At 47.6% G+C, this 17,188-nt stretch overlaps 1 non-coding gene and 1 pseudogene across 1 annotated transcript; both read right to left on the reverse strand.

Moving 5' to 3' along the window:
• The window catches only part of LOC117455513 (dual specificity testis-specific protein kinase 2-like), an 83,944-nt pseudogene that overhangs the window by 25,848 nt on the left and 40,908 nt on the right, over positions 1-17,188 (reverse strand).
• On the reverse strand, positions 16,933-17,016 carry trnas-aga (transfer RNA serine (anticodon AGA)). Its single transcript has one exon. It is a non-coding gene; the product is annotated as a tRNA-Ser (tRNA).

A 17,188-nucleotide genomic window follows, 5' to 3' on the forward strand; every position in this document is an offset into this window, starting at 1 on the left:
TTTTTTCCCCTACTCCCCCCCCCCCCCCCCCCCCCTACCCGACTTGTAAAGCGACCTTGGGTTTCCTGAAAGGCGCTATAAAAATATTATATATTATTATTATTATTATTGAGAAACACATGAAGTCTTTCAAAGACGGCGAAGTTGTGAAAGAAGCTTTCCTGGAGGCTGCGACGCGATTTTTGGGACAGTAAAAATAACAGTAGCATTTCAACAGGTTTTTGATATAATAAAAACTCAAGTTAGATACCGTTATTAATCAGCTGTGAGTTTTAGTTTGTTTGAACTTATTCATAATTATTGTACAAAACGGTATAAGAATGCAAACTTAAATTGATTATAGTCTATTATCAGTTCAGGTTAAGAAACTAGTGTTGCTTGCATCCTATTTTAAAGGCATTTCCTTTTTGTTAGGATTTGTCTGTGTTGGTATTTTTCTTGTCCTTTTCTATCTTTGGGTTTCCTATTTTATTTTGTAAAGTGTTCACCCCCGTTTCCTGCCTGTTTGCTTTCTGTCGGTTTCCCTCTCTGATTACCCAATTGTGTTCACCTGGTACCCATGTGTTTTCTCCTCCCTCCTCACCTGTCTCGTGTTTATGTGATTAGTCCTGGGTGTATTTAAGTTCTGGGTTTTCTGTCTCTCTTTGTCGGGTTGTCTTGTGATTTGGCTTGTCCTCGGTGAGTGTTCTGGTCTGCCTGTATAGATATATATATATTTAGCCTTGAAATAAAGGAATTATTTTGACTTTAATCTGCATTTGGGTCCTACCTGCTTCCTTCGCTCTACCGTAACATTACAACCCGACCTTAAATATGGGCCCAGCAGATCCTTTTGAGCAGGAATTATTGGATTTTACGTTTTCTTTGGCTACCTGCTCTGATCAATGGATAGGAGCGGTCATGGTTCAGCAGCGAGATGCTGCTGGCAGAAGCAGTCCACCTTACACTGAGGAATCAAAGTTTGGTGAAATTCTTACCTGCCAGGCTTTTGGATTACCTCACAATTTGTTTTCCCGATCCTGACAGACCCAGGTCTCCCAACTCCTGTTTTGACACCACACGCATCGGTGTGGTCCGTCTGGCGTCAGCCCCTGCTTCTCACCCAGTGTTTGCTACTGTCCAGGAGCCATTCGCTGGTACTCGTCTGACCTTTGGAGGTCCACGGAGCCTCCAAACGGCTCCTAAAGGAAGGGGTCGCAAGGCCAGGTTGGCAGCACGAGCCCAAAGGGCCATGGTTCCAGAACCAGTTCAGCCCCCAGCAGCCATGGTTACGGACCCAGTTCTGGCCCCAGCAGCCATGGTTCCGTGCCCCAGTACCATCCCACATAGCCATGGTACCATGCTCCAGTACCACCCCACACAGCCATGGATCCGTGTTCCGGTTCCCTGCCCAGCAGCCATGGTTCCGTCTCCAGTGCCGGTCCCAGCAGCCACGGTCCCTGCTCCGGAACCGGACTTTACAGCCATGTTTCCGGCTCCAGAACCGGACCTTTCAGCCAGGATTCTGGCTTCAATTCCGCCCCAGTCCCGGTCCCAGCAGCCTTGGTGCCAGACCCAGATGTGGCCCCAGCTGCCACAGTCCCATCTCCAGTTCCCCCTCGAGTTCCCTCCTTTAGTCCCTCCTCTGGTCCCTCCTCGGGTCCCTCCTTTAGTCCCTCCTCGAGTCCCTCCTTTAGTCCCTCCTCGAGTCCCCTCTCTAGTTCGCCTCTCGAGTCCCCTCTCAAGTTCCCTCCTCTAGTCCCCTCTGGAGTCCCCTCTCCAGGTCCCTCCTTTAGTCCCTCCTCTAGTCCCTCCTTTAGTCCCTCCTCGAGTCCCCTCTCTAGTTCCCTCCTCTAGTCCCTCCTCTAGTCCCCTCTGGAGTCCCCTCTCCAGTTCCCTCCTTTAGTCCCTCCTCTAGTCCCTCCTCAAGTCCCCTCTCTAGTTCCCCTCTCGAGTTTCGTTCTCTAGTTCCTCCTCTGGTCCCTTCTCTAGTCCCCTCTGTAGTCCCTTCTCTAGTCCCTTCCCTAGTCCCTCCTCAGGTCACTTTCCTAGTCCCTTCTCTAGTCCCATCTAAAGTCCCTACTGAAGTGCTGTTGGAGGTCCCGCAGACTACTCTTCTGCCGGGGGTACTGCCAACCCCAGGTCCTGTGCTGTTGGAGGTCCCGCAGACTACTCTTCTGCCGGGGGTCCTGCCAACCCCAGGTCCTGTGCCGTTGGAGGTCCTGCAGACTACTCTTCTGCCGGGGGTCCTGCCAACCCCATGTCCTGTGCCGTTGGAGGTCCCGCAGACTGCTCTTCTGCCGGGGGTCCTGCCAACTCCATGTCCTGTCCCGTTGGGGGTCCCGCCGACTGCTCTCCTGCCGGGGGTCCTGCCAACCCTGTGTCCTGTCCCGTTGGAGGTCCCGCCGCCTACTCTCCTGCCGGGGGGCCTGCCAGCTCCTTGTCCTGTCTCGTTGGTGGTCCCGCCGACTGCTCTCCTGCCGGGGGTCCTGCCAACCCTTTGTCCTGTCCCGTTGGGGGTCCCGCCGTCTACTCTCCTGCCGGGGGTCCTGCCAACCCTTTGTCCTGTCCCGTTGGGGGTCCCGCCGTCTACTCTCCTGCCGGGGGTCCTGCCAGCTCCTTGTCCTGTCTCGTTGGAGGTCCCGCCGACTACTCTCCTGCCGGGGGTCCTGCCAACCCTTTGTCCTGTGCCGTTGGAGGCCCCGCCGACTGCTCTCCTGCCGGGGGTCCTGCCGGCCCTTTTTCCTGTCCCGTTGGGGGTCCCGCCGTCTGCTCTCCTGCCGGGGGTCCTGCCAACCCTTTGTCCTGTGCTGTTGGAGGCCCCACCGACTGCTCTCCTGCCGGGGGTCCTGCCAATCCCGTGTCCTGGTCCTCTTCCGTGGGGGGTCCTGCCGAGGCCTGTCCCACCAGCTCCGACACCGGGTCATGCCCGGCCTCCGGCGCTGTCCCGTCAGCGCCTTCCTGCCCGGCCTGCGGAGCTGTCTGGTCTTCGCCCTCGAGCCCGGCCCCCTGAGTGCAGCGGGCCTCGGGCCCGGCCCCCTGACTCTTCCTGCCGCTGCCTTTGCCCCTCCATGGTCCCCACCTTGGACTCTGTCTTGCCCCCGGGCCGTCCGCCCGAGTCCCCCTTTTTGGACTCCGCCTTACCCCCGGGCCGTCCGCCCGAGACCCCTTCCTGGCCCTCTGCCTTGCCCCCGGGCCGTCCGCCCGAATCCCCCTTTTTGGACTCTGCCTTACCCCCGGGCCGTCCGCCCGAGACCCCTTCCTGGTCCTCTGCCTTGCCCCTGGGCGGTCAGTTCAGTCCCGTCCTCCTGACCCCTCCTCCCACCCTGGTGGCTTAGTGATGCGTCCCTCCTCCGGACCCCCTCCACCCACCCTGCTTGAGTTTTTGGATTTTTGTTTTTTGTTTTGGGACGTCTGGGATCCGTCCCTTGAGGGGGGGGGTACTGTTAGGATTTGTCTGTGTTGGTATTTTTCTTGTCCTTTTCTATCTTTGGGTTTCCTATTTTATTTTGTAAAGTGTTCACCCCCGTTTCCTGCCTGTTTGCTTTCTGTCGGTTTCCCTCTCTGATTACCCAATTGTGTTCACCTGGTACCTATGTGTTTTCTCCTCCCTCCTCACCTGTCTCGTGTTTATGTGATTAGTCCTGGGTGTATTTAAGTTCTGGGTTTTCTGTCTCTCTTTGTCGGGTTGTCTTGTGATTTGGCTTGTCCTCGGTGAGTGTTCTGTTCTGCCTGTGTGTATATATATATATATATATATATATATATATATATATATATATATATAGCCTTGAAATAAAGGAATTATTTTGACTTTAATCTGCATTTGGGTCCTACCTGCTTCCTTCGCTCTACCGTAACACTTTTATCTCCGTCTCATTTCGTAGACCGCTCGGTTTGCTGTTCCTTCACTTTATTTTTATATACATTTATTTTGGACGAACACTTAGCGTGAGGAAAGGCATGTGAGTGCGTGAGATATGGGTTAATTGCGTGACTCACGCTCAATGCGTGAGTGTTGGCAGCCTGACTTACCGTGACATACGGAGGTTTCACGAAAATTACATGGAAAATAAGCCCCTCCTACACCTCACACGCACAGCTACATGTTCCTATAATACACACTGTTTTGATTTGATCACCTTGCGGGGCGATCCTGGGGGAGATTGTTTAGTTATAATAAGCCGAAACAGTCAGACTCCTGGGTTTACTACTGAAGATGTGGATTAGAATTGTTATATGTGAGTGATAGTAAAAACACTACTATGATAGCTATCACTCAACGTCTTTTCATTTTTCTTGGGGTCTGAGGTGGGAGTTGGATCTGCCTCGGTGGAGAGCAAGGATGGCCAGTGCATTCAGTCCTGTAGCCGTCTTGGCAGCAGGATTCAAACCCTTTCTTCCCTGACTCAGCGAGTGCCCCATGTTCTCATTTCTGCGGCAGGTTCGCTCTCTCTGGTGGCCCCTTATAATTCACTGCCTGATTTATTATTATTCATTTTATTTGGGTTACAAAGGTCACACATAGGATTAAGAAAATACATGGCAACTTACCTGCTTACGGGAACATACGGTAGCTTCACGAAACTCAGACAAATAAGCTCCTCCCACACTTATATATAAAAGAGTGCAGAAGCCCTTTTCGGCTCACTCAGCCCTGATGCATGGCAGCGAAGGCATCTCTCCTGCTTACTCGTCTCTGATATCCTCCTGAATACTGAAAGCGTACACGCACAGCTACATGCTCCTATAATACACACTGATTTGATCACCTTGCAGGGCGATCCTGGGGGGGATTTTATTGTACCTTTTATTTAACCAGGATATGTCTCATTGAGATTACAAATCTCTTTTTCAAGAGAGTCCTGGCAAGAGAGTTACTGAATACTTGTTGAGTGATCCTGTCTGAAGTCCCCTCCATAGGACATAATGCTTATCTTTCTGCTATTTGTAATGAGCGTTACAAAACATTTCTTCATGAGACTGATATTGTTGGAAAGAGTATTTTAAGAGGATATGGTAAACATGAGAATGGCCTGGATAGCTGGTCACAACTATCCTTCAGCAGTGACACACACCCCGTCCCTGTGTTGGCCTCTGATGACTGTTCTCTTTTAAAATATGATTACATCACTGTGCTAAAGGACTGTGCCGTTATTAAGACATTCTCCTTGTCTATAATATTATCATCGTTCCTTCAACCGGATACTGCAGTGCTTCAATGCAAATGTGTTTTAGCATACGAGTGCCTTTACAACAAATCACTTCCGAGAGTTTCGCCCCGCCCCTTGCTCCAATGACCATTATTACTTGTTTTTCCCTCAAGGTGGACTTGTCTCATGGAGACCACCTCCACTCATCAGCCACTGAACTCGAAGTGCTCCCTGTGAAAGTGGAACTTTGAAAACAGGACTTGACGAGGGAGATGCAGTTATCCAGCCGCAGTGGATCAGTGCCCTTCATGGGATGAATATGATGCGCTCCTTGATGAGTGTTCTCCAGCAGTAGGGGATCTGGGGAAGAGTACTGCCCCCATCACCATCATCCAGTGAACATGAGCCGAGTCAACAAGGAGTATCAGAGACAGACTGTCACTCATCGTCCACTGAACATGAGGTGCTGGAAGCTGGAGACCAAGACACCAAGTCAATTCAGACAGCTGAAAACTTGAAAGGAAGAAGGAAGCGGCGAGTGGATGCAAAGAGGCCGCAAGTCACTGTTAAAACAAGCCAACAAAAGGATGGCGGAAGAGCTTTGGACAAAGCCCATTATTGTTTGAATTGTAAAAAGTCAAATTTGAAGATGGCACGACATTTACAACGAAAGCACATGAAACTGATGTTGCCTCTGCATTTAGTTTTCAGACTGGCTCAAAACAAAGGAAGACACTTTTGGAATCTCGCAATAAGCGGGACTGGCAACACCATTCCGAGGTCTTAGAAAAAGGACATGGGGAGATTGTTACATGGAAACAGCCCTCTGAGGAAACATCTGTAAAGGACTATCTACCATGCCAACACTGCTATGCAATGTTCAAGAGGACTGCACTCTGGAGACACGAGAAGTCATGCAGAGATAGGACAGAGGAAAGGGGGAAAGGCAAAAGAAGAAGAGTTCAAAAAGCCTCCTCACAACTCCTTCCACATATGGTGGAATCATCAGAGGGAATTCAGAATGTAATCAGAGTTCCCGTTAGCCGGAAATTACCGGACTATGACCGGCAAAATATGCTGAAGACCGGCAAATCTAAATCTCCGGTCAAAATAATTTCCCTTTAGCGCAATAACGCATCAGTTGCGCCACTTATGTGACAGACAAGAATAGTCTAATGTCTAGCACGTGGAGAAAGAGATGTCCTGGATGGGTTGATTGTGCGTTGATCTGTTGGTAATGCCTCGGAGTTCCGGTGGGCATGTAAACAAATGCATAATGCTGCGCTATACTTTGTGGCCTCACCCAGTTGCATAGAGAGGCTTATTGTTTAGGTGTCTTCTAATAAGCAGGTAGTCTATCATTAGCTAGAACTAGCTGCATCTGATCGATATGGACATAAACGCGAGTCTGATCTGACGGGAGAGAGAGATCAGCTGCTGCTGACGAGTCGAGACGCAGCTCTGCATGATCACATGCAGCGGTGAGCGGACAAAACACTCCAGGTTAGAATATCACACGTAGCTATTTTAATGACCTCTCAAACTACGTAAACTAGTTATAGCTATGTTTAGTTTTACTGTCACTCATTACTGATCTGAGCTGAGCTGCATGATACTGACGGGCTGTCAGGAGAGGGAGAGCGCTCCGTGTATTATTCCCGTGTTGTTGTAAGTTACTGAACACTTTTGAATAATGTAGTTAATCTGCTATAATTAGTTTGTTTAATATCGAATCATATACATTTGTTTTAAAGCTCAATAAATAACAAAGAAGACCTTTGACCGGCACTTTTCTCCCTTTGTCCGGAAGATTTAAACTTTAACGGACATGTTGACCGGCGAAAAACTATTCTACTGTAACGGGAACTCTGGATGTAATACACAATATGCTGCAAGATAAGGTACCTCTCACATCAGAAGCGATGACAGGTACATATGGAGATGCATTGTTTGCAAGGAAAGGCCGTGAGCAATCTCAACATCGGTGAATAGCACAGAAGTTGAGAGAACTGGGACGGTTTGTGTGTCAGAAGTCTTAAAGACATTTGTGACCCACCACTTTTTCAGCTCGCAATTAAAGCAGCAAGGAGTGTTTCAAACTACAACAATACCACCTGCGAATATGGAAAGCCATCGACTGCAGTGCAGATTGGATTTTCTCCTGGATTGGACATTGTTTGATGACATCAGATGTTGTAACTGAGAAGAAAGCCAAGAAGTTGCTGGATAACTCTTGGTCCACCTATGTGGGTCTAACGGTTAGAAAGAGATGTCAATCATCAAAATCGACCAAGGGGGGCCAGAGATATGGAAGATCCACCCAAATGACCCCAGAAGTGGAGTTTTTTCTAAACCTCTCTAAAAAGGTCAAATGTCACTTGTTTTGCATCGATCTTGATACAGGGTACTTATCATATGTTGTAGTTTGGATTCCTAAAGCTTCTCGTCTACCATCCCATCATTCAACGTTAGTTTTCACGATAAGAAATGTTTTTTTTGGACGGACACTATAATTTACATTTTTCTACCATGTTCAATCTGAATTATCTTTAAAATAAAAACATCTATATTGATTCTGACTCTTCTACATCTCACAGGTTTATCATTACTTTGAGAACAAAGATTATTAATGTAACCCTTTAGAACAGGGGTGGGGAACCTCCGGCCCCCGGGCCGTATACGGCCCTCGAGACCATTTGGTACGGCCCTCGAGGTAATTTATAAACACACGCAAAAAAGAAAAAAAATTAAAGAAATCTAGACCGCAAAAAAAATGAAACAAGCGAGTGCCTGTTTTTCCTGGCCAAGGTCAGGGTCCTTGAACACAACACAAGCCTAACGTGTCATCACGTGGTCTGACAGGGATGCAGTTCTGACGGAGAGCACCAGAACGCGGCTCCGGGCCGGGACTTCACAAATTGCAGTAGCCATAAGGAGCCGTACACATGACGCAGTTTCTGCGTGGCTGTGTCTTTAGCTGAAAGCCCAGTGGCGATCTGTTCATCTGTCACACTGAGTATACAGTCAATGCCTTTGTTGTTATTAGCATCTGGTTAGCTAGCTATGCTAACGAATATAAGAAGCTTTTTCTACAACCAGTGAGGTAAAGGCACATCTTTATATGATCATTATAGTTATAAAAACACAAGAAAATAAAGTAAACGGGTATAAAATACTATATGACAGTAAACAAAAGTTGTTATTAATAAACAAGAATACAGTTTGAAAGGGGAGTGATTTGTAAAATATCCATAAAGAAAAAGAAAATTTGTTTACAGTTCTGTTTCATATGGGTGTTGAGAGATGTATCCATAGATCTCTTAATGTTGCTCTCAAAGTGCACCAGATTGATGCTTTCAACTTCAACATTTAAAAAAGAAATCTTCCCGGGCGAGCATGCCCTCGGACCCCCCTAGAGAAGGTTAGGTCCCCCCCCACTTAAATCATGTTCACATGGATAGGAAACTAAATACATTTGCACACATCTTGTGTCCATATCTTTCTGTTTTGGTGGTCATGCCACAACCGTGCACGTGCATGAAAGACAGGCCAAATGAATGGGCTGTGATTTTAGTATTTTTAAGCAGAGGTCAATAATGTGTACGGCCCTCGGAGGATGTGGAAAACATTGAAATGGCCCTTGAGAGGAAAAAGGTTCCCCACCCCTGCTTTAGAAGATATGGTCCTTTGTTCTGGGAATGTCCTTTTCGAGCCTGAGGCCTGAAAAACAGGCTCGGGCTTAACAGGTTAACGTTCATCATATGAAACCAGGGCTTCTCAAAGTGTGGTCCAGACCGTGAGTGCCCCCTAGTGTTCCGTGAGTATATTGGTAACATTTCACATTTTAAGTAAATAAATCTAAATGACCTCACGGGAATATCTCCGCAATGGAGCGAGCTTAAGTTTCAATTGCATGATATAGCCCAGTGCAACACCTTCATCACACATGTTACCAATTGTTTGTACCATTTTCAGGCGATTTGTAATCTGTTCTAGAAAAACGATGTGTTTTGGGATATTTGTGGACTTAGGTGGTCCGCGAGTGTTTCTTTATTGGTTAACCCTTTGGAGTCGACTGTCACGATCAGATCACATGACCTGTTCAAGCCGGTGCCACATATGGCAGCCGACTCTGGGTCACCCAGCATCCTGGTCCTTCTTGACCTGAGTGCGCCTTTCGACACAGTGGACCATACCATCCTCCTCCACCGCCTCGAGACCTACACCAGGGTGACGGACACGGCTCTGAAGTGGTTCTCAACCTACCTCACCAACCGGAAGTACCACGTGTCTCTGGGGGGTTCCAGGTCTGACGACACCGCAGTGACCTGCGGGGTCCCACAGGGCTCAGTGCTGTGGCCGATCCTGTTTTTAATCTATCTATTACCTCTGGGTCATATCATCAGACAACATAACCTCAACTTCCACTGCTATGCCAACGACACTCAGGTCTACATCAAAACACAACCCGATACCACCACTATCCAAACACTAAACACCTGCCTGGAAGACATCTGCTCCTGGATGACCACCTTCAGCTCAACAGCAGCAAGACGGAGGCAATCCTGATAGGCACCACCGACCAGCTTGCCAAGGCCGCCAACATCAGCCCCACCCTTGATGGTCAGCTCATTCCTCTCTCCTCCGTTGTCACCAACCTCGGTGTAAGGTTTGACCCCACTCTGTCTTTCCAAGCCCACATCAAACATATCACCAAGACCTCCTTCTTTCACCTGAAAAACATTTCCCGACTGAAGCCCTCACTCTCAACTGATGACATCAAAAAGCTGGTTCATGCACTCGTCTTCTCAAGACTATTGCAATGCACTCCTCTCCGGTCTCCCAGCCAAATCCATCAACCGCTTGCAACTTGTCCAGAACGGCACAGCCAGAGTTCTCACCGGTACAAAAAGGTCCGCACACATAACCCCCATACTTGCACAACTACGCTGGCTCCCAGTCCACTACAGGATCCAGTTCAAGGTTCTGCTCCTCACGTACAAAGCCCTGAATGGACAAAGCCCAAAATACCTCTGTGACCTCATTCATACCCAGACATCTACCCGCTCTCTCCGCTCCAGCCACACTCCTCTTCTTTACATCCCCCGCACACGTCTCCGAACAATGGGAGACCGAGCCTTCTGCTCATTCGCCCCGCGCCTCTGCAACTCCCTCCCAGATCAGCTGAGATCTGCCCCTTCCACTGAGGTCTTCAAAACCGGCCTTAAGACCCTCTTCTTTCGGCAGGCCTTCCAATAAACTTTGAGCATGGTACACCTGGAGTACTGCTATTTTTATCGCTATGCTATCGCTATTTTTGTACTCTATTTTATATTTTATTTTTTGATTTCTTATTATTATTACAATTATTTGTTTAATCTCTCAAAGTGTATCAGTATGTTGTTGTGAAGCACTTCAAGATTTGTCTTGGCAGATGAGAAGCGCAATATATATTATTATTATTATTATTATAAAAACAACAGTCCGGGCAACATTGCTGTGTGTTTCCGTCGAAAGTACTGGCTTGAAACTATATCCCAGTCTTTGTTTCATGCAAAAATACCCAATAAACACGGACATACGATGATATAAAGTTAATACAAATATATTTCAAAAGTATGAATAATGGAAGCACATCTTTTAATATCCTCGCCGTATTTTATCATTCTTTTGTAGCAACACTATTTTGATATCATTGGTAAAGAAAGGGTTATATATCCTTTATTTAACCAGGTAAAAGACTCATTGGGATTAAAATCTCTTTTTCAAGAGAGTCCTGGCCAAGAAGCGCAGCATGTACGGGTTCAGAGTCTTTTCTTTGTCCCTGAGTCATATGTGGCAGCACTGTTCAATGTTTCTTGAACACATTACCCACTGTAGTGTGACGTGTGAATAAACTCCAACTCCGTATCAACAACACTGTTGTGTAACTTCAGTTAAATACTTGTATGTGTGTAGATTAGAAAGAGGAAAGATAAAGGATCTGCAGTATTTTATGAAGTATTAATCGTACAGGTCAGTTTTATACGAGTAGTAGTGTGTATTTACCTGGTATTAGGCTGTCAGTAATGGCTACGCCTCTCTATTGTGTACAAAACCGGAAGCTGGGTTACAGCTCTCATACACTCTATACCAGAGGTGCCCAGTACGTCGCGACCGCGGGGGCAATGCTGGTCGATCGCGAGTCATTCATAAAAAAAAGAAATCCAGCTCCGTTAAAATAGACAACAGGTTGTGATCCCTCCTCCCTTGGCATGCCTGCCACTTAATTCAGGAGTTTGCTTGATTGACAGAAAAAGGTAACGTGGAGAGGCATTATCGTGTTCACAAGGCATAGCAGCGACTTCCCTCCGAGTAGCGAGTTGAGAAAGGTCATGTATTATTGCTACACAAACATTATCTCGCAGTCTTAGTGTCGCCAACTCGTTTCTAACGTGCAAAAACACAAACAAATGCGTCTCTGGTCGGTGTATTTTTGATCTTTCCAATCCAGACGAGATCTCTCTCCCGTCTGTGACCGAGGGGACGGGGCAGTTCACACACGCGGCTGCTACATGCAGCAACACACACGCAGCTGCAGAGATGGCGGAGAGAAGCGCTCCAAGGTGTGGTTACATGTTACCCGTCTCGAGGTGGACGATGCTCGTTGCTAAGAGAGTTCAGCATGTGAGGGCGGCAACACGAGCAGTGTGTCTAAACATTTAGCAAAAATGCTCCACATCCAGACGGAGGAATGCACCGGGTTCCACTGTCTCTCTAGCAGCTCTGTAGCCCCGTCCAGAGGAACGTCTCCACGTCAGGTGTTCTGTATGCTAGCAGCTCTGTAGCTCCATCCAGAGGAACGTCTCACCGTCAGGTATTCTGTATGCTAGCAGCTCTGTAGCTCCATCCAGAGGAACGTCTCCCCGTCAGGTGTTCTGTATGCTAGCAGCTCTGTAGCTCCATCCAGAGGAACGTCTCCCCGTCAGGTGTTCTGTATGGTAGCAGCTCTGTAGCTCCATCCAGAGGAACGTCTCCAAGTCAGGTGTTCTGTATGCTAGCAGCTCTGTAGCTCCATCCAGAGGAACGTCTCCCCGTCAGGTGTTCTGTATGCTAGCAGCTCTGTAGCTCCATCCAGAGGAACGTCTCCCCGTCAGGTGTTCTGTATGCTAGCAGCTCTGTAGCTCCATCCAGAGGAACGTCTCCAAGTCAGGTGTTCTGTATGCTAGCAGCTCTGTAGCTCCATCCAGAGGAACGTCTCCACGTCAGGTGTTCTGTATGCTAGCAGCTCTGTAGCTCCATCCAGAGGAACGTCTCCACGTCAGGTGTTCTGTATGCTAGCAGCTCTGTAGCCCCATCCATAGGAACGTCTCCCCGTCAGGTGTTCTGTATGCTAGCAGCTCTGTAGCCCCATCCAGAGGAACGTCTCCACGTCAGGTGTTCTGTATGCTAGCAGCTCTGTAGCTCCATCCAGAGGAACGTCTCCCCGTCAGGTGTTCTGTATGCTAGCAGCTCTGTAGCTCCATCCAGAGGAACGTCTCACCGTCTGGTATTCTGTATGCTAGCAGCTCTGTAGCTCCATCCAGAGGAACGTCTCCAAGTCAGGTGTTCTGTATGCTAGCAGCTCTGTAGCTCCATCCAGAGGAACGTTTCCCCGTCAGGTGTTCTGTATGCTAGCAGCTCTGTAGCTCCATCCAGAGGAACGTCTCCACGTCAGGTGTTCTGTATGCTAGCAGCTCTGTAGCCCCATCCAGAGGAACGTCTCCCCGTCAGGTGTTCTGTATGCTAGCAGCTCTGTAGCCCCATCCAGAGGAACGTCTCCACGTCAGGTGTTCTGTATGCTAGCAGCTCTGTAGCTCCATCCAGAGGGACGTCTCCCCGTCAGGTGTTCTGTATGCTAGCAGCTCTGTAGCTCCGTCCAGAGGAACGTTTCCCCGTCAGGTGTTCTGTATGCTAGCAGCTCTGTAGCCCCGTCCAGAGGAACGTCTCCACGTCAGGTGTTCTGTATGCTAGCAGCTCTGTAGCTCCGTCCAGAGGAACGTCTCCACGTCAGGTGTTCTGTATGCTAGCAGCTCTGTAGCCCCGTCCAGAGGAACGTCTCCACGTCAGGTGTTCTGTATGCTAGCAGCTCTGTAGCTCCATCCAGAGGAACGTCTCCACGTCAGGTGTTCTGTATGCTAGCAGCTCTGTAGCTCCATCCAGAGGAACGTTTCCACGTCAGGTGTTCTGTATGCTAGCAGCTCTGTAGCTCCATCCAGAGGAACGTTTCCACGTCAGGTGTTCTGTATGCTAGCAGCTCTGTAGCTCCATCCAGAGGAACGTCTCCACGTCAGGTGTTCTGTATGCTAGCAGCTCTGTAGCTCCATCCAGAGGAACGTTTCCACGTCAGGTGTTCTGTATGCTAGCAGCTCTGTAGCTCCATCCAGAGGGACGTTTCCACGTCAGGTGTTCTGTATGCTAGCAGCTCTGTAGCTCCATCCAGAGGAACGTTTCCCCGTCAGGTGTTCTGTATGCTAGCAGCTCTGTAGCCCCATCCAGAGGAACGTCTCCACGTCAGGTGTTCTGTATGCTAGCAGCTCTGTAGCTCCATCCAGAGGAACGTCTCCACGTCAGGTGTTCTGTATGCTAGCAGCTCTGTAGCTCCATCCAGAGGAACGTCTCCACGTCAGGTGTTCTGTATGCTAGCAGCTCTGTAGCTCCATCCAGAGGAACGTCTCCACGTCAGGTGTTCTGTATGCTAGCAGCTCTGTAGCCCCATCCAGAGGAACGTCTCCCCGTCAGGTGTTCTGTATGCTAGCAGCTCTGTAGCCCCATCCAGAGGAACGTCTCCACGTCAGGTGTTCTGTATGCTAGCAGCTCTGTAGCTCCATCCAGAGGAACGTCTCCACGTCAGGTGTTCTGTATGCTAGCAGCTCTGTAGCTCCATCCAGAGGAACGTCTCCACGTCAGGTGTTCTGTATGCTAGCAGCTCTGTAGCTCCATCCAGAGGAACGTCTCCACGTCAGGTGTTCTGTGTGCTAGCAGCTCTGTAGCTCCATCCAGAGGAACGTTTCCCCATCAAGTGTTCTGTATGCTAGCAGCTCTGTAGCTCCATCCAGAGGAACGTCTCCACGTCAGGTGTTCTGTGTGCTAGCAGCTCTGTAGCCCCATCCAGAGGAACGTCTCCACGTCAGGTGTTCTGTGTGCTAGCAGCTCTGTAGCTCCATCCAGAGGAACGTTTCCACGTCAGGTGTTCTGTATGCTAGCAGCTCTGTAGCTCCATCCAGAGGAACGTCTCCACGTCAGGTGTTCTGTGTGCTAGCAGCTCTGTAGCTCCATCCAGAGGAACGTCTCCACATCAGGTGTTCTGTGTGCTAGCAGCTCTGTAGCTCCATCCAGAGGAACGTCTCCACGTCAGGTGTTCTGTGTGCTAGCAGCTCTGTAGCTCCATCCAGAGGAACGTCTCCACGTCAGGTGTTCTGTGTGCTAGCAGCTCTGTAGCTCCATCCAGAGGAACGTTTCCACGTCAGGTGTTCTGTATGCTAGCAGCTCTGTAGCCCCATCCAGAGGAACGTCTCCACGTCAGGTGTTCTGTATGCTAGCAGCTCTGTAGCCCCGTCCACGAGGAACGTTTCCACGTCAGGTGTTATGCTAGCAGCAACACACGGAGCTAACTCCATGATACAAACATGGGTTAATGATTAGAGGAAACTTGAGTTATTTATTTAGTTAGAGTTTCAGCTATTCTGTTCACAGTTCTGTCTTCACATTATTTAATATGATTTGTTAAAACATTGTTTCTTTTGATGTGAAATATTATTTATTTTATTGAAATAAAAAGCATTGTTAGTTTTGTTCAAAATGTGTTCAGTTAATTTAATAATATATGTATTTTTAAATCAAGTATTCATCTTTATTGTCTTCATTGTTAGTTTCCACATGCCTAAAACAACCTCAAGCTAAATCTAAAAGCTGATGGCTAAATCAGAGCGCTTGAGAAATTGTGCAAGGCATACAGTAATAATCCGAATAGTCGATTAATCGTTCCATTAATCGATAGATGAATCGGTTATCAAATGAGTCGTTTGTCGCAGCCCTATTGTCCCATGTATAAATAAACGTGTTATTCAGCAACCCTTGCAATTTGGGATTTTATTTTTGGTTGGTAGACCTCGGTGAGCTGGTCATTTCAAACGTAGCTCACCAGCCAACAAAGTGTGGGAACCCCTGCTCTCCATGAAAACTCAGTTTTTGACAAAAATATGATGATGGATTATCAGTAATCATTTAAAAGGGACATTGTATTAACCTTCAGCAGCGGTGTATGCGTTTTAATGCCATTGAACACGACTTTTGATCAGAACACAGCAAAGCTAAGACGTGTTTGCCGTTTTGGCCACGTGAAGTGAAGTTGTGTGTTGTCTGGTTTTGCCTTCTCTGCCGTGAGTTCCGGTATGGTAGTGATGATACTTATACCATTGGAATCTCAGCTTTCATATGATATCTAGTTTGTGCAGATCCAATGAAGTATACAATATTTCTACCGTGAGTTATATGCTAAGTGCGTTAGCAATCTTTCGCTTAGTGCTAATTCAGACGCTCGGCGTTCGAGTTTTTTTTATTTCGGTAAAAATTGTTCATATCGTCAGTTATCTGAGTTTCTTCCCGTTAAGTGGGTATGACACATTCATAGGTTGTTAAATGTTAAGCCCTCAGACACAGTTTCGTGAATATTGTTGTGTTCAGTCCCTGGGGGCGGGGGCATGGGGCTTAACAAGTTTTCCCACCTGTGTTGGTGGATTTCCAATCAATGTTTGTTACGGTTGCCGTTTGTCTGCTCATTAATCTGCCTGTGAGTGTTTTCAGCTGTGTGTGTGATTATGTAAATGAGCTGTGTGGCTGCCCCAACATCATTGGCTGCCCATCCTCTGGTCCGACTCTGAAGATGGTGATTGGGTTGACGTCATCCAATTGCAGAGCAGCCGGCGCACACCTGCTGGGGAGGAGTACACAGGCCGCGGACTATCACCACTCTGGAGGCTCTGTGATGTGGGACAGACGCCTCGAGCGTCTCGGTGCAGTTAGTTGTTTGGTTGACAGTTAGTGCTTTTGTGTTGTGTGTTAAAGTTGTACCGCTTAGCAGCGTGTTAAACCCAGTGCTTCTGTGCGAGAAGAGATTACCGTGTAAATAGGTTCCAGTTTAACGGTTAGCACCTGTCGATCAGCAGCAGCTGTGGTTTTTGCACAGCCTTTTCAGTTACATGTTTAACGTGAGGTTTTTGTTTTCCCTTTTATTTAATTATTACTCTGTATGATCTGTCAAACTCCCTTTTGGAGTCCTTTGTTTGTTCATTAGTTAAGTCGGCGCCCTTTGGCCGTTTTGTTTGTTTCAGGCTGCTTGCCTGCCATTTTGTTTCACCCTTTTACAATAAAGCCATTTATAATTATTACCAATTCCAATCTGGTGTATGTTGCTTTCCTCTTCCCCTAGTCGGGATGTAACAATGTTCTTCAACAATTAAACTGATCAAAATTCTGAGCAATAGAAATAAGTGGCATTTCTTTATTACAATGGGTTGCAAAGAATCGGCAAGATCACATTTTGAAATTCAAATGATCAGTGGATAAATCAACTTGCTGTCCATTTGCAGAAAATAAAAAAACTGATATGTCACACGTGTTTTACTCTTAGCAAATATGACACAACAGATAAAACAAGAAGCATACTCAATCAACATTATATCAAAAGTTTACCAGCTTTAAAATTCCGATGTATTATATTGTACTTGAAATCTTCTGGAGGTAAGTCCCAAATGTATTATTGGTTATCAAAAGGGTCTTTAGTTGCTGGCAGGATTTTAACCTGCGTGGGGAGACCCCAATGGATTTCTAGTCCATCGCCTTAACCACTCGGCCACAACACAACATCTTAAACTAAAAGTATTTCAAAACACTCAAGACTTTCTCAATAACTGAGAAAAACACGACAGTCATGTGGATATCAATGCATATTAGGTCAATCAGGGCTTTGAGTTCAGCTTGGAGTGAGATTTTATTTTGGTGAACCGAAAAAATAAATGTTCATGTGTACAGTGTTA

This window comes from Pseudochaenichthys georgianus, chromosome 1 (genome assembly GCF_902827115.2).
Source record: "Pseudochaenichthys georgianus chromosome 1, fPseGeo1.2, whole genome shotgun sequence".
Classification (NCBI taxonomy): domain Eukaryota; kingdom Metazoa; phylum Chordata; class Actinopteri; order Perciformes; family Channichthyidae; genus Pseudochaenichthys; species Pseudochaenichthys georgianus.